The following is a 25,203-nucleotide window of genomic DNA, read 5'->3' as shown; positions in this document are numbered from 1 at the left end:
AGCACTAATAAAATGTTGATATGATTTATTTACAATATAGTTTGTAAAGTAATATTTTCTGTCTTTTACTAGATATATTATATAAGAGACTTACTTTGTTTACCAAATAATTGGACCTAATTGGATTTGCATTGTAAACATTAAATAAAATGTATTATTTTTATTTGCAACTAAATAGTTTTTAGTTATGATACTCCTAAAACCATTCCACATAAATCCGCAGATTTTTTTTCAAAATTCTCTGCAGAAATAGCAAAAAATGTCCGCAGATTCTGTCTGGCCCTACCAATAACTCTCTGCAACTCAATGAAAATAAAACTGAAGTGCTCTTATTAGGTCCTGCTGCTACCAACGATTCAATTAAAACTCAGCTAGGATTTCTAAACAACAATCTGTCCATTCACACACATTTTTATCATCTCTTATAACGAACTCACTTGACTTTTTTTAATGTGCATACTTGAATTTTGTTCGGTAAAAGTGTTTCCATTCCAGTTTATGTGCATCTTTTCTTATCGAATAAAAAGTGTATCCTACTCAGTTATGCGCTTGTTTTTTTTAACGCTCTTTCTAAAAACTTATGCGCATCTGACTGTTTCCAACATTCGTTTTTTATGTGCATATTCAAAATAAGCATAAAAATAGGTGGATGGAAACAAAGATATTGACAACAGATTTCCAGCTTTCTTCAAAATATCATCTCTTGTGTTTAACACAAGAAAGAAAGTAAAACAGGTTTGGAACAAGTGAAGGATGAGTAAATGATGACAGAACGTTCATTTCTGGGTGAACTATCCCTTTAATATGGCTTTTGAATAAACTGCCACCATCAGACACCTTCAGTAATTAATTCGCTAACACAAAAGAACTCATTAATGACATTTCTGGAAAATCACTATGCGAGGATGAAGCATGTTAGCGTTTTTTTTCTTCCTTTTATTAATGCAGACTTGTTATTTATCAGTCACAAGGTCACAGCATCTGTTTCCCTAATGAGCACGGATACTCTCTCTTCATTTGCATCCAGTTCCAGGTAATCTTTGTCACAAAAACAACTGGTGATGTAAAAGCCTAAGCCTGCAGGAGATTATATGCAGAGGACAGAAAGCGTCAAACCTACCAGCCGGACGAACGCTGTCCTCTCATTGACTCCTTCAGGCAGGGGCTGTAGGTTTTTGTAGAACGCAGTGGCTAAAGCTAGTGGACATGGTCTCCTGTCCAGCCCTAGTGTACTGACCCGTCTCCAGTGCAGTCTCCAATGCTATTGGCTTAGAGCAGCTTTAGTGTTTGTTTTACAAGCCTAGCACACTCCCGTGGGAGGAGCCGGATTATGTCATCAGTGACTGACTGGGGGTCAGTGCTGGACTGAAATTTCAGAGTCGAGAGCGAGCGAGAGAGAGAGAGAGAGAGATGTTGTATCTGTTTGTTAGTCTGGTCGACAGCTTTCATTAAGGGCAAAACATCCTGTGAAGTTCTGCATCCCACCCTCCCCCCTTGTCTCTGGTGTCCGCACTGTCTGTCATATTTCCAAAGGGTGACATCATTCATATAACGGATGTATTAGGGATTATATTGAGTTGCGGCAGCGGGAAGGAGGAATCCGTCTGTTTTGTAAAAATGTGACAGGCACATTCTCGCAGTGATTGACTGATGCTCCATGAATATTTCAGGCCTTCTGACACCTCCAATTATAACTGGAGAAGAAAGTTTGTCAAGTTGAGTTTATTATTATTTTTTTGGACAAAAAGAAAGGGCTGTTGGAAGTTTACTTTGGATGCTATTGAGGTTTGCCATCAAGATAGATAGATAGATGGATGGAAGGATGGTTGGATGGAGAGATAGATAGATGGATGGATGGATGGATGGATGGTTGGATTGAGAGATAGATAGATAGATAGATAGATAGATAGATGGATGGATGGATGGATGGATGGATGGATGGATGGATGGATGGATGGATGGATGGATGGATGGACGGACGGATAGATGGATGGACGGATGGATGGATGGACAGATATGAATGGATGAATGAACAGAAAGATGGACAGATAAATGGTGGATGATGGACATCCACCTGTCCAGATGGATGAACGGATGCATGAATTGATGGACAGACAGACGATGGATGGATGATGTATGGATGGATGACCGGACACAATGGATGGATGGACAGACCAGCCTGATCTCACGAGAAAACGTAAGTATTTTACGTTTTGTCAGTTTAGTGGCTAATTCGTACGAATTCGTACGAGTTCAGTCGTACGAAATTGTATGATTTTAAAAAGGAGGCGTGGCACCTAACCCCACCCCTAATTGATGGGTGGCTGGATGGATGGAAAGACAATGAAGTGATGGACAGGTGAACGAATGGATGGATGGATAAAAAGCAAACAGACAATTGATGAACGGATGGATGGAAATGTGAATGGATGAACAGATGGGTTGATAAATAGATGGATGGATTGAAAGACAGACAATGGACGGATGCATGGACGGATGAATGGACGGACAAAACAGATGATTGGTGGATGGATGGATTGATGTACAGACCGTAAATGGATGAACGGATGAATGAATGAACAGAGACAGGCGATGGATGGAAGAACACACATACATGACAGACAGGGGATTGATGGATGGATAGTGGATGGATGGATGGATACTAGGTCAGAAAATGGGTGGATGTATGGATGGATGACCAGATGGACAGACAGACGATGGATGGATGGATGGATGGATGGATGGTTGGATGGATGGATAGATAAATAGACAGACAGTTGATGGATCGATGGATGGAAGGATGGACTGATGGATGGGTGGATGAATGCCCAGATGGATGGACTGTTAGATAAATAGACAGACAGACAATGGATGGATGGACGGATGGATGGATGGATAGACATTCAGGCATACAATGGATGAACAAACAATAGATAGATAGATGGATGGATGGATGGATGGATGGATGGATGGATGGATTGATGGATATATAGAAAGAAACTCTATCCCTCAGAAAATAAGGCTACGCAATGACGACATCCGCTGGCATCCTCACATGACGAGACAACAATAGATGGAGTGAACGCATGAGAGCACCGACAATGGGCATCTTCATCCTCAGCATTCTCTGCTGGGCCACTCCATGAGCCCCACAACACCCTCATTGAGCCGAAAAAAGACCCTCCACCGCTCTGAGCACCAGGGCAGAGAGCGAGTGCTTTGTTGCATTCATCCTAATGAATAATAAACGGGAAACATGATGCAGGAATAGAGCCTTTCATCAAACACTTGTGGATCAAATCCAAAGCCAAAGTTAAACTGCATCAATGGCATCCTCTCATAAATACAGTACATATGAGGTTTTAATAACCAGCTCATCAGCTTGACACTATTGCAGTAAATCAATAGCATTTGACAACCAAAACTGACATAATTTCATAATATCACATCTACTCCTCTCAGAATAAAATCCTTCTGTCTTGGTAGACTTCAAATATTCATAGTTTTTAAATAAACTGCAAGTATACTTGTACCTGTTAGTTCTATCCTGTGTTTTTATTGACAAATGATTTGAATTAGGGACAGGAGCTGGGTTATGTACTCATAGTGTAGTGTAAATAAAATCATTTTGACTGTCATGAGTGAGAATGTGTTAGCACAAAACATATAGAGAATGGGAATAAACCTCACAGCGAGTTGGCTTTCGCTATGTTTTTGGACACCCAGGAGCGCACAATGTAAACCAGTGCAAACCCCAAGAGGAAAAAGCAGACCGTTTTATAGTAATATCTTATGAAAAACATCTTACAAACCCTCAGAATAAAATTAACTAATTTGTAGATATCGTTATTAACGCTCTTTGTGTGTCTGAAAAGCTGAAAATATGCAGCGCTAAATTGGAACTAGAGAAAACCTTTCTATATATGATCTTCTGTGGTGTGAGAGCTTACAGTTTATTGCTGATGAGTGTATACATGATACAGTAAATCAATAGAGATCAACGGAATCTAGGTTCCTGTGTACTAAGTTCCCAGAATGCTCATTCCCATTCTCTATTGACTCTATTCTCTATTGAAATTTAAAAGAGGATTGAACATAAAACAATTAAGGTGTCCACAAAAAATATCAATAATTTTGTTATTTCAGCTCATTTTAATTAAGTAGATTAAACATACAAGAAAAAAAGTAGCTTAATAAATGTACATAATTACTTTTAAAAATAAAGCTTAAAAACTTTCAAAGAATTAAGATGCTGGTGAAAATTAAAAACGTGTCATCATTGTCTTGTGTAAATGGTTACTTGCGGACTGAAATCCAATAGGTTAATAGTTGTGCTGAGGAACACGATAGGATGATTCTAAGGGCCCACACATTTTAGGGGCCCCAGGAGTTACTATTAAGGCTGATTTATACTTCTGCGTCGAGCGTACGTACAGTATATGGTCCAGTGCAGCCTTCGCGTGATCACATACTCCTCGTCGTGGCCATCGCCGACGTGCAACTCTCAAAGAATGTAACTACACGTCGCAACAACGCGTAGTGCAAGCTCTGTGATTGGTCAGCTTGGTAACGCTGATGAGTGTGGGCAGGGTTTGAGAGCTGCGCAAACCTGTTGCAGCGAGTGTTTACAAGTGTCGAGTCCCATGAAGGCACTCCAGATGGAAACTATTGTTTTGTGTTTACCTTATGATTAAAGTTGTTGTATGTCCGCAGGCTCCAGCCACAGAATGAGCGAGTTTTAGCTTCTTGTACATTAAGGAAGCGTTCAGAAAAAACAAAACTCCAGCAAAGAAACACGACACAGAGGAGCATAACATAACCTACTGCAAGCTAGTGTTTCGAAAGTGTTATTGCAGAGCAACACAAACAGTACGAGGAGGATAAATGCACAGCAATGCACAAGGCATGTGTTGTGGGTCAATAGGGGGGCTTAATAGAATATAAGGGGGCTAAAGCGACGCCCGTGCTGTTTTATAATTTTACCTGAATGTTTCAGCGAGACATCATTCAGTTGACTTGTCGACGTCTTCGAAAAACTACAAAAAATTTTCTCACTGCTGCTGCGGTCGTCAGGGGATGGGGAATGGCGCAAATTAAACAAGTTAAATGCAACAAATTAAGATGCGAGTAAAAACATTTGGTATAGAGTTAAATGGGATGTGAATACACAAATTAGGGAGGTCTAATCAGCAAAACAATTAAGTATACAGAGGGTATACGCAATTATTGATCATCAGAAGTCATAATACCCAAACAGCTTGTGGAAAAAGGTAGGCATACGGAGTATAGGTGCGTTTAGCCCCGACTACACCACTGGTCCCAATGCATTTTCTGTTTTACATTTATAATTCCGAGAATCCAAAAAGAGCCACATATTGATAAATAATGTTATGAGAGCTGTTTTAACATGAACTTAGGATTGACTTGCCTCTCATAAAATAGTTTGATAACAAGCAGGAAATGTTCATTGGCCAATGACATGACAACATTGAAATGGTCTATAACGAACTGCCATGAGACAACACAACACACTAACTGAGCTTGGCTAATGATAAGTTTGGTGTTATGAATCCAAAGCAGCAGCTCTGGGTATTCACAATAATATCCCGTGGTTTATGAAGAGGGTGATGTTTTCCAGCTCCGGCCACCAGCTCACTTTAATAAATCACACGCTGCGCTCTTCCCAACAAGCCAGTGGCCGTCTGTGTTTATATAACCTCTCGTCTTTTGAATTCCCACTTAAGATGCAAGGGCGATGGAGTTTAATATCTCCAGGGTGCGGGTATTACTGGACCACTCTTGTTTCTGAGGCAGAGCATTAAACTTTCATAAGTTCTTGGTCTCAAGACTATAAATAGAGAGCAGCATTTCATTCTTTAATGTGTTGAGTCGGAGGGGAGAGAAAGGCTTAGAGATCTCTTACAGTGCAAATTCAATGACACATTGTTCATTTCAGTCAAGGAAGCGTTGACATGAGCGCTGACACGGAAACTGAGATGGAGAAATCAAAGTGCTAATTGTGCAGTGGATGACGCTGCAGAGTCAAGGAAAAATCGGCTGGTAAAACGCAAACCTCGGCACTCTAAGGAACAACCCTGGAGAAATGTATAGTTACTTATAGGTTTCTTGTTCACAGCTCAAGGTTCTCAATGAGTGTTAAATTCCTATGGAATATATATATATATATATATATATATATATATATATATATATATATATATATATATATATATATATATATATATATATATATATACTGTGAGATTATTTGTATTATTTTTGCAACCCTCTTCGGGATGGAGTCTGCTTTCGATTAGTGAATAAGTGACTGCAGGAGAAAGAACATTACGCTGGATGCCAACATTATCCGCACAAAAGCTAAAAAGCTTTATAAACCTTTTGCAGACAGCGATGAATGTTTGTGCCTGACAACAGGTTTTGATCTTTGGTTTTATTCTATAATACTGGACTTATTTATCTACTCTGTAAAAAATGCAGGGTTCCACACAGTTCATTCATGTTGTCCCAACACAAATCGATTAAGTTAACTTGACACTTTTAACAAATTTATGTGGATTGAACATACAAAAATTAAGTTGTCCCAATGAAATCTCAAGAATTGTGTTGATTCAGCTCATTTTAAATAAGTAGTTTGAACGAGCAAAAACTTATTTTTTTGGAGTGGATGAAAGTTTGAACTTTGAGAGTGTTTAAACAAGAGAGAAAAGTGTGAAAATGTTCATGCCTGTCTGAGAAAAGTGTATAAAGTGTGTTGTGAGGGGTTTCACAGCCTTATAATAATTGTAAAAAATAAAGCTGACAACTTCACGGATTTCGCCTATTGCGGGTTAATTTTAGAACGTAACTCATACGATAAACAAGGGACCACTCTAATTGCAGATTGAAATAGAATCGGTTAATAGTTGTGTTAAAAAACACGAAAAATGCCTATTAAAATACACTGTAAAAAAAATACAGGGTTTCACACAATGTTGTCTCAACACAATTAAGTTAACAAAATTTACAAACGTTTGTATATATATTTGTATATATATATATATATATATATATATATATATATATATATATATATATATATATATATATATATATATATATATATATATATATATATAATGAGCAAAACAAGTATTGAACACTTAACCATTTTTCTCAGAAAACGTATTTCTAAGGGTGCTGTTGAATTGAAATTTTTTTACTGGATGTTGATAGCAACCAAAGAAATCCATAAGTGCAAAGAAAAATAAATCTAATAAGTTTACAAATAAAGTTATGCATAATAAAATTAAATGACACAAGGAAAAGTATTGAACACATGAAGAAAGGAAGGTGTACAAAGGCAGTGAAAGCCCAGACAGCAACTGAAATCTCTCAGTAATTCTTCAGCTACCCTCTGCCCTTCTTCATTGTAAATGAATATCAGCTGCTTCAGTCCAACATCTACATTACCAGGATGATGAAGATGAAACCAGGGTGAACATTTCAGGAAGACAATTATCCAAAACACAGCCAAGGAAACTCTCAAATGCTTTCAGAGAAAGAAAATCAAGCTGTAGTATGGCCCACTTAATCACCTAAATCGAATCCAGTAGAAAATACAAATTAAAGATCAGATTTAATAGATGAAACCCACAGAACCATCAAACTTTTTACACTGTTGAAGTCTGAGAAAAAAATCACATCTGAGCACTTCATGTGACTTCATTCTCCATATGAGAGGTGTCTTTAAGCCGCCATCACCCAAAAGCCTTTTATATAAAGTATTAAATACATTACTGTAGTTCAGAAATTTCTCCTTTTGTCATTTTTCAGATTATTTTGTTTTGTTGTATTTTTATATGTTTGTATTTGTTTGGGGTTTTTACCAAAATCTGGTTTAATTCCATGTCAACAGCTTCTTCAGAAATATTATTCCCAGAAAAAACATGACATGTTTAATAAATTTTTTTTTTATTGCAATTTATAATGTAGCAAACTATTTTATTTTCAGAGCTTAATTTGAACATTTTATTAAATCATCCTGCTTTCATATCACTAAGAATACACAATTATACATTATTTACACATACATAGTTTGAATATATTCTTTCTTTAGCAGTGGATCAGCCTATTTGAGAAATTTAACGTGGGAAAGTGGAAGTGTGATGATGTAGAACGTCACGTGAGTGTTATTGCATGTCTGTATTTGGCGTGTCATCAGTATCATTCAATCTGCCATTATGACAACGGAGATTTTACTGAGTGACATGGGAGTCATGTTTGTGCAGTCTGACATGCTACAGTATAATCATTATTTAAAATTGCAGTGTGAACAGGTTTAACATTTTTTTTTTATTTGCGGACAACGCCCTCTAGTGGATTTTCCATCTGAAACATGCTATGAAACATATTTTCTGTTTCGCGAAAATATAGGCGTGAGCACATATTTCCAATTAGCTTAGTCTGGAAATTAATGACCAAGTGAACTACAAAGCAATGCACAAAAACACTCTAGTAATGCCCTGTACCTAGCAAAAAGCACCTAGCAATGCCCTGCCAGCCAACCAAACTTTCCCTCAGTTTTAAACCTGTCATTTTACATGGCAGCTGGAACTTTATTTTATGAATTTTTTTATTACTTTTTTGACCTTGTAGGTTATGTTGTTGTTAAAATTATTTGAGGGGCTCAGCTGTCCTCCTGAGACAGAGTAGGACATTCTGACCTCCTGCCAGCAGAAACTCTAACAGCATCAAATGCAGCCTGTCAACCCTTGAGTTTAATGCACCAAGTCACATTTTCTTAAAGCTGTCAAAAAACCGACGGATATTAAGCAGCAGTAATTAAGCAAACGCCCTAATGATGTGTAGCTTAAAAGACTGCTGAAGATTATTTCCACTGTACTGGTCCCTGAGGTGATGGATCATTCTGCAAAAATGGCAGATTTTTCGGTCCCTTTAGACCAAAGCTAAAGCATCATCAGGATTATGACAAGCGTTAAATGCGCAGACACATCCGTTTTCGCAGAGATGTTTTGATGGGGCTGGTGAATTAGAAATAACTCTTGTAAGATATGCTTGCGTCTCTGCTGTAAGCTTTTCTGATAATGACGATGGTTAGTGTTTATGGTATTTATGAGAACTTCACATTTATAGAGCATTATAATAGATCAAAATAGATCTTAGATGAATAGTTTATTAATATGCAAATAAAGAACACAAAAAAATATTATATATAATATTATATTTGTTTTAGCAAAATTTTCTTCCAAAAATTGCAATTTGGCTTGTTACTTTGGTTGAAATGCCTGCCATTTTGGTGATACAAAAAAAAATTGACAAAATTATTGTTTCAAACTCTTGCCAGGGTTCCTATGTGTAACAAAGGGTCGGAGACAACAGAGATAAGGATCCATTCATTCATGCATTCATTCATTCATTTTCTTCCATTTTTCTGGGGCCGAGTGATGGGTGCAGCACTCTCAGGAGAGAACCCCAGACTTACCTGCCCCCAGACACTTCCTTTAGCTCCTCCGGAGGGATCCCGAGGCGTTCCCAGGCCAGCAGAGAGACATAGTCCCTCCAGTGTGTCCTGGGTCTTCCACAAGGCCACCTCCCGGTGGGAAATGCCTGGAACACCTCCCTAGGTAGGCATCCAGGAGGCATGTGAAACAGATGCCTGAGGCACCTCAGCTGTCTTCTCTCTGTGTGAGGAGCAGCAGCTCTACTCTGAGCTCCTCCTGGGTAACAGTGCTCCTTACCCTATCTATAACTGTGTGGCCGGATCCTCCCCTCCAGTACCCTGGCATAGACTTTTCCAGGGAAGCTGAGGAGTGTGACTCCCCCTATAGTTGGGACACACTCTCCAGTCCCCTTTGTTAAATATGGGAACTACTCCAGTTGCCCAGGCCAGAGGTACTGTCCCTGTCCTCCATGCGATATTGTAGAGGCGTGTCAGTCAAGACAGCTCCACAATATCTAGAGACTGGAGCCAGTCAGGTGAGGATCCACCTGCAGTTTAGAATAGTCAGGCAGGCAATTGTCAAAACAGGAGCGAACTGAAGCATACAGGTAATCCAAAGCACAGTCGGAAAAGCAGGGGAATGGTCAGGACATGCAGCAAAAAACATAAACAGAAAACCAACACAAAGGTCAAAACCATAGTAGACAGTAGTGGCTTTACTCTGAGCTAATCCCGGGTGACAGAGCTCCTCACCCTCTCTATAAGGGTGCAGCCGAATCTTTCTTACAAGCACCCTAGCATAGACTTTTCCAGGGATGCTGAGTGTAATCCCCTATAGTTGGAACACACTCTCTGGTTCCCCTTCTTAAAAATGGAAAACCACCACCCCAGTTGCACAGTCCAGAGACATCCATGCGATATTGTAGAGACATGTCAGCCAAGACAGCCCCACAATATCCAGAGACTTGAACCTACAGTTTAGAATAGGCAGGCAATGGTCAAAACAGGAGCGAACTGGAGCATACAGGTAATCCAAAGCATAGTCAGAAAAGCAGATGAATGGTCAAGAGAGGCGGCAAAACAACATAAACAGAAAAACAAAACAAAGGTCAAAACCACAGTAGACAAGACAAGGTAACGCTTTGTAATGCTCACAGGGAAAACAAGACTCAGCAAAGTGTGTGTGTATGTAAGGTGTATAAACATTCCTCTAATCAGTCCATACGAGCTTCAGCTGTGTGTGCAATCAGTGGTAATCCAGAACTGGTGTGTTTGAGGTGTATGAGTTGTAGTTCGGTAAAATGGCAAATGTGTAGTTCTCCAGTGATCTGCAAATGCTAGATCACTGAAAATGTTAAATTCTGTTTGATCAAACTGTAGAATAAATAAAGACTCCATTTTTTAATGATGCTATTGATGGAAGAACCATTTTACTTTCATATTTTGATAATGTACGTTCACAATAAAGAACTATTCATGGATGGAACATATGTTAAATGTTCCTCATGGATCTATTTATGCCAATAAAGAATCTTTATTTTTATATAATATGTAAGAATTCATTCTTAATCTGCATTTCTCCTCCTAACCAGAGGAAGGTGCTCTTCTGACTTTTCACACACCAGAGTCCAATTTCTATGTATCCCCTATAGAACAGTGGATGGCACCACAACAAGGTGATCCATCACCTTTCCTGCCATCTGCTGTGTGCCACCAGTCGAGCCAGATTAGCAACACCTGTGTTTTGCCCTTTATACCTTAGTTTGTAACTAGCTAGCATGTTCAGTCTTGAGCCATTATTGCCCGGTCATCTCCTGATTCTTTTGAGAAGCTAAGTGACACTTTATTGTTGTTGTTTTTTTTACCTGTTCTCTGGAAGCTCGGCTTCAGTTATTTTTGTTGCATTTTGTTATTTATTTTTCAAGTAAAGGTCATTTGTTTATTTTTTTCTGAAACTAAAGCCTCCTTATTAATCTTCTGCTCTTGGGTTCATCTATTGAGGAGTTAGCTCAGCTGGAAAAAGCCCTCTTTGAATCCACCCATTCACTCTCATTCATACACTAAGGCCAATATAGTTCATTCAATTCACCTATAGCAAGTCTTTGGACTGTGGGGGAAACCCATGCCAACACAAGGAAAACAAGCAAACTCCACACAGAAATGCCAACTGGCCCAGACTGGGCTCGAACCAGCCGCCTTCTTGCTGTGAGGCGACAGTGCTAACCACTGAGCAACTGTGCCGCCATTTTAACATGTTGCTAACACAATCCTAACATGTTTTATTACATTTCTAGCATGAGACATGTTGCTAGCATATCTCTAACTTCATATCGCTAACCCTGCGAACGTTGTACTAGATGCTAATGTTCTATTAGATGGTAATGTTGCTAACATGTTTAACACATTTTTAGCTGCATGCTAACATATTGTATCATGTTGTTTGAATATCCCAGTGTATTTTGGGCTTGTTTTATTTGATTTTTTTAACCAATTTGTTACAGATATTACAGCTTTTTCCGTAATGCAATTATTTGATTAATCTGTAAACTTTGTTTTTTGAGCATTTTAAGCATTTGTGTTTTGGTTTTAGATGTGTCCACTATAGCCTAAGTAAAAATATGAGATACATTATTTATTTTTAGATTGTTTGGGTTTGTTTTGTATCAAGATATTGTGTTGATTGTGCAGGTCTTTTGCGTTTGAAAAAAATAAAACTGCAAATACTTCACGGCCAAACAATCCCTCTGCGCTGAAAGAAATAATTCACTGGATTTATTACTTTTTTTTAAGATAAAAGTGGTTGCAAACAATTTCTATGAGCTGAATTTAAACAAACAAATAAATTTGAACATTACTAAAGCTGCGGTCACACTGGCCTTTTCCTCCCATAGACTTCCATTCATACGCACGCGAATGCGTCTGACCGGAAACACAAGGTTATGTGTCACGTTTCGCAGGTCACTGCGGTGCAAAGTTCAAGCTTGGTGAACTCTGACCTGCGAAATCGCATCACTTGACTGCGTGAGACCAATCGAGGATCAAAACAGGACCTCTCTGGACAGAAATTTAAAACATAAAGCAATCGCTGGCTTTTTTAAATGTCTAACCATTTTGTTTAATCCCGCCCCTTTTCGCAGCGCCGTACGACAGAGTTTCGCACACACAAAGCCCAGTGTGACCGCAGCTTAAGGGTGGTTTATTTAAAAGTAATTTCGAGAGGATCACATGCTTATGATTGAACACAGCTGGTCCCGCATTAACTCTGCATATTGCACCAATCAGATGAATACTGACACACGATAAATTACCAGAGCTTTCTACTCCAGTCATCTTCGTTTTGAAGAATCCTCCCTTCCACCCCTACTCCGATAGAGCGGCACGGTGGCCCAGTGGGTAGCACTGTTGCCTCACAGCAAGAATGCCACTGGTTCGGCCCTCTCCAGGCTGGTCAGCGTTTCTGTGCGGAGTTTGCATGTCCTCCCTGTTTCACATGGGTTTTCCCCAGGTTCTCCGGTTTCCTCCAACCGTTCAAAGACATGCACCATAGGTAAATTGACTACTTCAAAATAGCATCCTAAGGCAACTCTTAGTCAGATATATCCAGCAGTTCACAGTAGGGGAGTTCTCGAGACCCACCTGAGCTCAAACTCTCCTCTCGCCCTCCAATCGGGAGGGAGCATCGGGCTCAAGGATATTCTGAGCTCAGGGCTCTCTCCCGGGACAGCATGCCAAACACGCTTTATTATTAATCATCAGCTAAGTGTGAACTCTTGAAATATAATTTGTTTTATTTAAATTCTGCTCATAGAAATAGTTTGCAACCACTTTTACCTTAAAGTGTTGGAAATCCAATGAATCACTTCTTTCTCCGTGTGTCTGCTGCTAGTAATTCAGATTCAAAATGTTAACATTTTAGGATTTTAAGTGAGAGTGGATCTTTTTTTTTTTACAGTCAGCATTAGTTCAAAATTTTTTAGATGTGAATAATTCCCTGAACATGCAAAACCCGAATGAAAGCATGCTACTGTATATAGCATCTTTGACAGTAGCAGGTTGGTGTTGTTCTTAATCTCTGAGATATTGGCCCTGGTTTGATGCACTGTGAGGCTTCACTACAAGGCCAGGAGTGTGTACAGGAAGAGCTGACGGCTGTGATGGGCCTACAGAAGCATATGGTGCTCACAGCGGGGGGGTCTCATCAACCTGACACTGAATCAGATACACAGAACACGACCTGTCCAAACCAACGCTCTCCAGACACTGCTCAAAGACCTGTTGTGAGTGAAATATGCTCTCTGCTAAATGGCCAAATCACGTCCACATGCACAATACATTTTTGAGTCTAATTAGAGTCTACAGTTGAAAGTAAAATGAATAGCCTTCCTGTGAAATTAGATTTCCCCCCCAAATATTGCCCCTGTGATGTTTAGCAGAGCAAGGGATTTTTGTACAGTGTCTCCTATTATATTATTATTTTTTAAGTCTTATTTCATTTAGTTTGGCTGTAACAAAAGCAGTTTTCATGGTTTTTATTTGTTTTTTATTAACTGTTAAGCTAACATTTTAAGGAAATTATTATTCTTTAATGACATTTTTTTTGTGGGCGGCACGGTGGCTCAGTGGTTAGCACTGTTGCCTCACAGCAAGAAGTTTGCTAGTTTGAGTCCCGGCTGGTCAGTTGGCATTTTTGAGTGGAGTTTGCATGTTTTCCCTGTGTTGGCATGGGTTTACTCAGGGTGTCCCCCACAGTCCAAAGACATGCGCTATAGGTGAATTGAATAAACTCAATTGGGCGAATTGGGAATGAGTGTGTATCGATTTTTCCCAGAACTGGGTTGCAGCTGGAAGGGCATCCGCTGTGTAAATCATATGCTGGAATAGTTGGCGGTTCATTCCACTGTGGAGATCCCTAATAAATAAAGAAACGAAGCCAAAGGAAAATGAATGAATGACGTTTTTGTTCTGATTGGCTACAGAATGAACCACTGTTGTCCAATGACTTGCTTCCTTGTTAGTCTAATGAACATCATCATGGCAAAGACAAAAAAGGGTAAAAATATTATCATTTTTTTCCACAAAAAAAAAGAGAAAAAGAGTTAAAACTTTACGAGGGCTTATAATTTTGCTGTCAACTAGGGCTGGGTGATACGGCAAAAATGCAATCTCGATTTAGTTATTTTTTCATATTGAACAATAATGATATATATTTCGATATCAGTTGTTAATGCTTCCAGATTTAAAAGAGTGTCCCAACAATGACTGAAGCTACAAAAATAAGACAGTCAATTAATAGCATAACCTTTGAAGGCAAATCATTTTTGGCAGCTGAAAATTTGGTGCATCTCTAATATCAACACACTTCTAGATTACCAGTGTTGCACATTTCTGCTGTGTGACTGGCTCTTAAATCAATAGAGAGTCCAGAGCTTATTATTGTTATTTATTGCGATTGGATATAATATTGGGTCCGTTTTGTTGAATTAAGTTACATTGCATCTACAGCACATGCCAGCTAATTCTCATTAGATTATAAGTAGACTGGTTAGGTTGGGGTTAGGGTTAGTGTAAGTTGATATGTACTTGCAAAGACTCTTATAGTAAGTTAAATGTCTATTAAAGGAGCAGTATCAACAGATATTAAGCAGACAGTCTACTAACACTTGCATGGACCATCAAAATAAAGTGTTACCTAATATTGTTTATTGACCCAGCCCTATCATAAACTGTAAATATGGAAGCTTTTATCTTTAGAAGAAAAAATATATAATAAAAAGGACATTACGACTTTATAGAATGGCAGGTTCTGTGCTTATAACCAATACTATCTCACGACAATTCGTAAATTTTTGATTTAGTGGCTAATTTAGTACGATTTGCTCATCCCACAATGACGATTGGGTTTAAAGGTGTGGTTTGGTGCCACACCCCCTTTTAAAAATTGTACATTTACGAACTCCAGAGCCACTAAACTGACAAAACACAAATGTTACCTCGTGGGATCAGGCTGATAACTGCGGTTTTCTTTTAATTCCATGTTTACTTACTGCAGTTCTTCTTTTTTTAATTCTGAGTTCGTATTTTGCTGGGTTATTCATTGTAATTGAAAGTTTATACAGTTCATTGTTTGGTCTTCATTGAGCTTTCTTTCAATGTGTTTGAATGTTTACTTTTTATGTTGTTCTTTGTGGTACTTTGTTGGATTCATTCATTTATTCATTCATTCATTCATTTTTCTTTGGCTTAGTCCCTTATTTATCAGGGGTCGCACAGCGGAACGAACCGGCGAATGTTTCATGCAGCAGATGCCCTTCCAGCTGCAACTGTACTGGGAAACACCGATACACTCTTACACACACTTATACACTACAGCCAATTTAGTTAATCCAATTCACCTTTAGTGCATGTTTTTGGACTGTGGCGGAAACCGGAGCACATGGAGGGAACCCACACGAACACGGGTAGAAAATGCAAACTCCACACAGAAATGCCATCTGGCCCAGCTGGGACTCCAACCAGTGACCTTCTTGCTGTAAGGTGACAGTGCTAACCACTGAGCCACCATGCCGCCCCCGGTACAAGTGGAATATGTAAGTGCCAATTTTTACATTTTCTTATAATTCTGAGTTTGCATCTTGCATTTCTGAGTTAGACATCACACTTATGACTATTTGGCTCATAATTTTGAGAAAAACTGTGTGGTAAGAAGTTACATTTACCATAAATAAATGTCCTCTAGCTTCTGTGCGTGTGTAATGATTGTTCTGTTTATTTAAATATATATATATATATATATATATATATATATATATATATATATATATATATATATATATATATATATATATATATATATATAAAAATATATAAATGAATGAAGGTGCTCCGGTTTCCCCCACAGGTCCAAAGACATGCACTTTGGGTAAAGTGGGTAAGCTGAATTGTCCATAGTGTATGTATGTATGTGAATGAGTGTATGGGTGTTTCCCAGTGATGGGTTGCAGTTGGCAGTTCATTCCACCGTGGTGACCCCTGATTAATAAAGGGACTAAGCCAAAAAAGAAAATGAATGAACGAATGAGTCATGAAAACAGATAACATCCCATATACACATATATGTGTATGATTTATGAGGACTCTCCAAAAACGCTTATTATATGGGCTTACTCTACCTCGACCTCTAAATCCAACATTAACAGGAAACCTGTGGCAAATTTTAAATGTCAAAACACCCTGTTAAGTAGGTTGTGAATTATGATGTCCTTCTAAACCTCTGTAATACAGTACAAGTATACTAATGTGTGTCCTTGTAAACCACACAAACAAGTACACACACACTGACACAGGTATCGAACACAAAGGTCATTCATCATGGGTTTATTTTGATCCCGGTTGGTCAGACATTGGGTTAATATTGGGAAACATGAAACCTCTTTGACTGGCTCTTTTTGCTCCAATTGTGCCTTTGTTCAAGGTTAACTCTGGTGTCTGTTTCTGCTGACTGATATTTCATTCTTTATAAAATGGTACTATTGGTTTAATGACATTTCTTATGTAGCCTTTCTGTTGTTTATTCATTTATTTATCTTATTTATTTAACTTATTTATTTATTTATTTATTTATTTATTTATTTTTTGGTAGGTTATTTTTGTTTCTGATCTGTAATAGGCAATATATGTTAAGTATCTGCCCTAGCTTTAAATACAGATATACTTTTATATATTTTCTATATATATTTTAGTCACACTTTACTTTAAGCTAATTTTATTGCTGTTAACACACCCTTAATAGTTAATATAGTAGTTTTGTTTAGGTTTTAGGTAGAATTAGGGATGTAGAATGCACTAAATAATATCAAGTACTGAATAACAGTAAAATATGCCGGTAATAAACTACTAGTTAACAGTGAGAATTGGTGTTTAAAGGGGACCTATTATGCAAAAATCACTTTTATAAGGGGTTTAAACAAAGTTGTGTGTTAACAGTCTGTGAATATAACCAGTTTCTAATATTAAAAATGCACTATTTTATTTTTTTATAATCACACATGATAAAAACAGTCTGCAGAAACACTTAGATTGACATTCTTCCTTTGTAGTGTCATCAGAGGGGGAAAGCCACACCCATTAATTATGATCACTTTAATTACCCGGATGATGCACTTATTCAACTGGTAAAATGAAGTGTGTTATGTTGGACACTTCATGCACTCAACAACAGCAGCTTTGCTCACATAGCAGAAGGGGCGGAGCTATTGGACGCACATATTGGGTTACTTTATTTATTTTGGATTGTGAAAGGAAAATTGTCCTACAAAAGTGATTATAGCGCCTCACGATGGTGAATGTGGTTAAACTCATGCATGTATTATGTGGTACTTAGGTCATTAATTTCACTAATATGGCAACCGGCAGGGGCGGACTGGGGCAAAAATTCAGCCCTGGCACTGTAGCCACACCAGCCCACATTACCACACCGACACAGCCCCACCCATGGACACGCACATCCACACATTATATTAGTGTACAGATGGTGAAATAATATACGCAGTGCCAAATGTAATAGATATTAAAACATTTAAATGTATGTAACTGGAACAAAAACAACCTCTTTATAAAAAATGTATACATACAGTAAAAACTTAATAAAAAAATGTTTGTCTGCTATTATATGATAGAAGTAACCTTTGAATGTGTCTCACGCACACACACACACACACACACACACACACACACACACACACACACAGAGCTTTACACACAAATGGACACGCAGCACGCAGCATGTGCAAAATGTCCTGTATGTCCAAAGAATTTTGTCAGTTGTGTCTGAGTGAGAAAAGAATTGATGAAATTTGAGAGATGTAATCATTAAATGCATTTTGTGCCAAAACAATGAGAATTGATCCCTAGTTCAGCCCACATAGACTTCTGTTGTGCTCACTGTGTCAAGAGTTTTGCAAAAGTGTCCTATATAGAGAAATGTGTCCTAGCGTCTGTAAAAAACTTTATTACACTTAAGTAATAACAGTAGCACAAAAGGCAATACAATATATAACAAAAAAGCAGAAATATTTGTGTGTACTAGCAGATTTGTACATTTTTAATTCTTCATGATATATAGCTTTTTTTGATATAAAGTATGCTGAAGTGTTGCTAGTGCTGCATCTCCATTTGTGTGTGTGTGACACACATTCACAGGCTACTCCTATCATAGGGGTTAATTTATCGTTAATTAGCCACAGTCTTAAAAATGCTTACATGAGCTTTTATTTTGAAGTGTTTCTGGCAATCAGACAGTTTATTCTTATTTGTTTCGGGACCACACACACACACACCAACCTACATGGATACTCCGAAGTGATGTTTAGCACTTGCATGCTCAGTACTTGTTGGAAACTTTGTGGAAAAAGAATAAAGAATTCTGGATTGATTGCAGCTCGTTGCCTCTGACTGACCAGATATCTGTGGTGAACTAGCCCCCACTGACAACCCCTAACTGGTTTGTGGTTTCTATATCAGTTTTCTGTACACAGTATTAAGAAACTGTCAGCATTTGTGTCAGGGTGTGTTTCTCTTACGGCTGTATTCCTACCTCCATGACACTTGACTCTGCTGCAGCAGTCAGGCTATCTGCACTGCCACTGGGTCCAGAAACATTCTAGTTTGAATAGATGAACACAGGAGTCAGGAAAGGAAGAACATAAGCAAGCCAATGTCTGACTATTGCATAGATATACTACAATATTGCCTGTAAAAGAAGTCTATGTTCCACCTACATACTGTGACATATGCATGTATTTAATGTTTTACTTTAAAGACTAGCTATGTATTTAGAGTTGACTACAAATTCCTGTAGTACTATAGCTATAGCTGTTCTGTGTATACCCTAAATTCCACGTTATCTGCTTATAATGATATTTTAAAATGTATGGGAGTTCCACGCTGAGTTAACTGTTAAACACAGTGTAGGTTACTGTCAAAAACTGTCAGAAGTAGCGTGAATGACATTAAAATTAATTATTATTTATATTTTAGTATAATTAAGGGGGTCAGTCACACACCAGAAGCGCTGCTCGGCGACGCACAACGCCATGCATTTCAGAATTCTAATTTCTAAACAAAAGTTTCTAAGGTACACAAGTCGGCAGCTGTCATGTGAATATGCGCGTCTGATGTGCCATACTCTCAACTGTCATGTGCTTGCCGTGTTGCGGCGCATCCGATGTGTGACCTGCTTTATTTTCTGTTCCCTTCTTACCTCCTCTACCGCGCTACTGTCCTCCGATGCATTTACACCTCCTCTCGCGAATATTTCGGTTAATTTTATGCATTTGGCAGCATCTGATTTTAGAGCCCTTTTCTTGCTCTCTCTGACCTTTTCAGCACCGCCTTTCCTTTTTTACGGTCCATATTTTGACATTAACGTTAGCTTGTGTTGTGTTGCATTTACTGTTTGACCATCTTGCCAGATTTTGATTACATCAGCGTAATCCACAGCCTCTGATTGGGTCGGCCCATCTCGAGACCGGCCGGCTGTCGCCGATTGGCCCAAATGCTTAACATGTATCATTATTATAATTATCAATCATCATTATTATTATTATTATTGTTGTCATCAACAGCAGCATTATATTCACATCTTGCAAGAGATAAAAGCTGCCAGCATGCAAAAACAATACATATTTTAAAAAAATAAAATAAAATAAAAAAAACCTGACCGGCCCACATTTTAAAACTGCTCCGGCCCTTCTGGCATTTGCCAGAATTGCCAGACGGCCAGTCCGCCCCTGGCAACCGGCAAACATCATCAGGGAAACGGTTTAAATTTCTGCTTAGTAAAATAACTATTCCACTTAACCGCTTAGTAAAATAAACAGTGTTCCATTTGGGACGACACTACACACATGTACTATACTGTTGAGTGTGTAAGTGCATAAGTACATAGTGCATAAGTGCATAGTGTATAGTGTGCCATTTGGGACGCAGCTATAGGCATTTGTAGCTCCTCCCTTTTCAGAAAAGAGCACCATCTCATTTGAATTTAAAGCAACAGTCACTAAAAAGCCACAATTAGGATCAAAGCCTAAAAGGGGCAGTTTCAAAGCGTTCTAAAACATTATTTCTGTGGTATTTTGAGCTGAATATTTCACATACACAGTGTAGGGACATCTTATTTTACATCTTGTAAAAAGGGCCATCATAGATCACCTTTAAACTAAAAAGGTACCTTTTTAAAAATGAATTGATGATAAAGCTCAATATCAATCATTGTGACTTGGTAACTCCTGAACAAGTTTTATTGCCTGACCTAATTTATTAACATAATCGCTAACCCCCATAGTTTGTTTTTATAATAACATAATCATATTAGGCAGTCTAGACCCCATGGGGCATTTGTTGTAATCCTTGCTAATAATTAGCTAACCCAACTTTCTGTATGACTGTACCGTAGTGGGTGTTAAAGAGCCAGGTCAGCCAAAAATATAAAAATTCTGTCATCCTTGTACCATTACATTAGTGTTTACTTCTTTATAGTACAGATGCATTTTTAAATATAATTTTTCTTAGTATTATTATAGCGCATTTATACAGCATTGGTTGCTTTAAAGACTCAAAAAATCAACATTGATTAGGTCAGGTAGAGTGTGTCCATTTAATTTATCAGCTCTTTTCATTAGTGACATTTTTTAGTATATTTACTAATCGGCTAATCTCTTTCTTTTTATTTAAAATGAGCCACCAGGGAATGAAAATGAACTGACAGCAGGGAATAAAACCACATACCTTAATAAAAAGGCGAGAAACACTTTGTATATCTTTATATATATATATATATATATATATATATATATATATATATATATATATATATATATATATATATATATATATATATATATATATATAATCAAATACCAGGTCAAATAAAGGTCAAATGCCTTTATATATCAAATCTTTATGTATATCAAATACCAGGTTACTGCAATGCTGCAAACCCTCATAAATCATAAGTCATAAATATAGTTTCTGTTTATTTACATTTATTACCATTTAGGGTGCTTTTGATTATTTTATGCAAATAAGAAATAAACACACATTGCATCAGTGTCATGTTTGAGCTGGCAAGTGTTCATGTGTTAGTCTGTTAAATCCGTTTTTTATGCATGAACACAATTTTCAGCCTGCTACAGTACTGTATGTCTTGCACTGTACAATGTTTGCTGCCTTAAATTTTTTTAGTTAAATCAAATAAACTTTTCAAAACAGGCTCATTGTGAATACATACCCAGCTCTACATTTCTGGAGACACACAAAATATGCACTCAAATGTACAACTGGCAGCATTTTGTCTGTAAAATGAACGCTATGGGGTGGTATGATGAATTCAGCCTACCGAATTCCCCTGTACCGCATGTCTTTGGACTGTGGGGGAAACCGGAGCACCCGGAGGAAAACCACGCGAACGCAGGGAGAACATGCAAACTCCACACAGAAACGCCAACTGACCCAGCCGAGGCTTGAACCAGCGACCTTCTTGCTGTGAGGCGACAGCACTACCTAATGCCCCACTGCATCGCCCTTTAGGACAGAGGAATGAGACAGGTTGGAATCTAAAAACTGACATTTGTCATACAATGGCGACACTTCTGGAAATATTTTATTCAATTTACACTTGGAATAATGAAGCACCGGGTACATACTTCAAGGTCTCCAGAAATGTAGACATGAGTATGTATCCACAGAGCCTGGGTTGGAAGTTTTCTAGTCATCTCAACTTACATCAATCAAACTGACTAAAAATATTAAGTTTAACTTATAAAAAAATATTTAGAGTAAAACTTATAATTTTTTTAAACAAGATTAACTTATAAAAATAAGTTAAAGCAACATAAAAATATTTGTTGTCTTTACTTTTGTCATTTACATTTTTACAGTGTGTCAGTTAATACATATGTGCAGTTCATGGTAATATTAAAGCAGTTCAAGTATTTCTGAAATTTTTAATAAACTCACTCAAAAAAGTCAACAGACTGTATAGATCAACTTAAAATTCAACATACAAAAAGGAAAATTCAAAAAACACCTAAAAAGACTTAAAGCCATGGTTCATCCAAAAATGAAAATTTACACTGTTTACGCCACTTACTTTTTCCAAACTTTTGTGTATATCTTTATTAGGATGCATAAACTTTATTTGTCCCCGAGAGGAAATTTGTCCAGGGCAAAAAAAGTGCTGCATAAAAAGTAAAAAACAAGCAAAATATTGCTACCCACCCCATACAATCTCAGCCTTCTTAAAGAAACTAAAGCCTCTGTTATACTTGTGTGCACAAGCTGTCAATGCGTGTTCTCCAACAAAAAACACTGTCCATATAGAACTTCAGGTCTTCTGTTGAACACTAAAGAAGATATAAGATACTGGTTTCCAGCTTCTGTCAAAATATCTTCTTTTGTGTTCAACACATAAAAAACAAGCTCATACAGGTTTGGAGGGTGAGTAAATGACGACAGAATTTTCATTTTTGCATGAACTATCCCTTAAATTTTTACTGCCACTCAATGAAAAATCCTCCTCAAGTTAAACCAGCCAAGAACCACTAATCTATGCAGAGGATTTTTAGCAAAACATGCAAACAACACACAAACAGCAAAGATTAACCCAACCTCATCTCGGATATGAGTTTACAGATGGAGGAGGCTAAGATGTTCAGTCTTTAACCTCGAGTGAAAGATAAGCCTGTCTAAGAAGCATGCGGCGAAAGTAAATGATCATATGACTGTTTCTCATAATAGAGCAGCAGTGTGGCATGTAACTTAACACTTAACACACACACACACACACACACACACACAAACACAGTGTGAAAGCGTGATGCCAGAGATATAACACCATCAAGATGTGATCTGAGAAAAGCAAGCCTGGCATGGTGTTTCGTTTGGTGTGATGTTTGTGCCTGAAGTGATGGAAAAACATTAAAAGTTGGAGCTCAAGGACATGATCTTGAGCTTTTATTAGAGCTTTAAAAATAATCATTGCAATTTTGAGGCTTTTTGTCTACATTTGATTTGGATTTAAAGAAACACTCCACTTTTTTAATGAAGTAAGCTCATCTTACGACTACCCTATAGAGTTAAACTGTTGAGATTTATCATTTTTGAATCCATTCAGCCAATTTCCAGGTCACTTTTAGCTTAGCTTAGCATAGATCATTAAATCGGATTAGACCGTTAGCATCTCTCTCAAAAATTTTTTAAAGGAGTTTCAATAATTTCCTATTTAAAGCTTGAATGGATGGAAAGTTTTCCCAATGTTGGGTTGCTGCTGGAAGGGCATCCACTGCGTTAAAAATATGCTGCATAAGTTGGCGGTTCATTCTGCTGTGGCGACCCCTTATTAATAAAAGGACTAAGCCGAAAAGAAAATGAATGAATGAATGAACGGATGGAAAGTTTTCTTGATTATATCAAATAACATTTCATTTTCTGTCGATCTTAGTACTTAATGTAACTACAGAAGGCGCAAGCTTTAAATTTCGAGCTTTATTGAATTTTTTTAGCAAGATGCTAATGGTCTAATTTAATTCAATGGCCTATGCTATGCTAAGCTAAGCGAAAAGTGCTCATGCCAAACCAGGAGATTGTCTGATTCCTACCTGTCAACTCTCCTGTTTTTCACGGGATTCTCCTGTATTTTACAGTTCTATCCAGCTATCATCCCGTAAAGGTATTTTTCCGTATTTCTACCGTAATTTCAGTCTTTCTATGATGGGTGACAATAAACATTAAAGGGCCAATCCTCCCTATAACCCATACCGCCGAACCACCAGGGGACACCCTTTGCTCTTAAATATGAATATATTCTGTGTTTCATTTTGTTTAGACATGAAACACTTTGAAATGAATACAAAAACGGCGGGATTCCCTTCATTTCCATTACAGGCGCTGTTGCTTTTCCTATGCATTCCTCAAAACAGTCAGTTTATCTAGCGGAGCGTGACTGTTTGATGAGCTCCATACTGATAAATATACGCTGTTTCCTAAAGGATTCTGTACACGTATACGATTTAATAATAATAATAATATAATAATAATAATAATAATGTCTAAACATGTCGATCTTGGTGGGCTTTCTCTCTGCTCCAGTTTCCCTCACAGTCCAAAGACATGTGGTACAGGTGAATTGGGTAGGCTAAATTGTCCGTAGTGTATGAGTGTGTATGGAGGTTTCCCAGAGATGGGTTGCAGCTGGAAGGCCATCCGCTGCGTAAAACATGTGCTGGATAAGTTGGGAGTTCATTCCGCTGTGGTGACCCCAGATTAATAAAGGGACTAAGCCGAGGAGAATATATTTATATATATATATATATATATATATATATATATACTGTATGTATGTGTGTGTGTCTTGTTCTATCATTCATTTTCTTTTTCGGCTTAGACCCTAGACCCTTTATTAATCCAGGGTCGCCATGAATGAACCGCCAACTTATCATTTATTAGTAAATGCAAGACTATTTATGAAATCCAGGCATAACACTGTAAGACAACGTTTCAGATGACTGTCCTATAGCCTACAGCTAATAAATCTGTCAGATTCTGTTGTGCATTACAGTTCTAAAGAACATTATAAATGATAAATGATCTTAATAAAACAAATGCATTTATGGAGATGGTATATAAGTGTATAATTTCACTCACCTGGATAACGGAGGCCACGTGAATGGTTTGTGAGCACAGTTAAG

At 37.8% G+C, this 25,203-nt stretch overlaps 1 protein-coding gene across 2 annotated transcripts in view; it reads right to left on the bottom strand.

Moving 5' to 3' along the window:
* The window catches only part of phyhiplb (phytanoyl-CoA 2-hydroxylase interacting protein-like b), a 70,390-nt gene that overhangs the window by 34,021 nt on the left and 11,166 nt on the right, over positions 1-25,203 (bottom strand). Inside the window, exon 1 of one of the 2 annotated variants that reach the window (XM_056469352.1) lies at positions 1,121-1,244. The exons of the other annotated variant lie outside the window; for it this stretch is intronic. The gene's annotated coding sequence lies outside the window, so the exon portion shown is untranslated. Of the gene's footprint in view, positions 1-1,120; positions 1,245-25,203 lie in introns of those variants that run through there. 2 annotated transcript variants of the gene reach the window in all.

This window comes from Danio aesculapii, chromosome 12, assembly GCF_903798145.1.
Source record: "Danio aesculapii chromosome 12, fDanAes4.1, whole genome shotgun sequence".
NCBI classification, from domain to species: domain Eukaryota; kingdom Metazoa; phylum Chordata; class Actinopteri; order Cypriniformes; family Danionidae; genus Danio; species Danio aesculapii.
The sequence above is the reverse complement of the archived record's forward strand: the minus strand, read 5'-3'. Positions and strand labels throughout refer to the sequence as shown.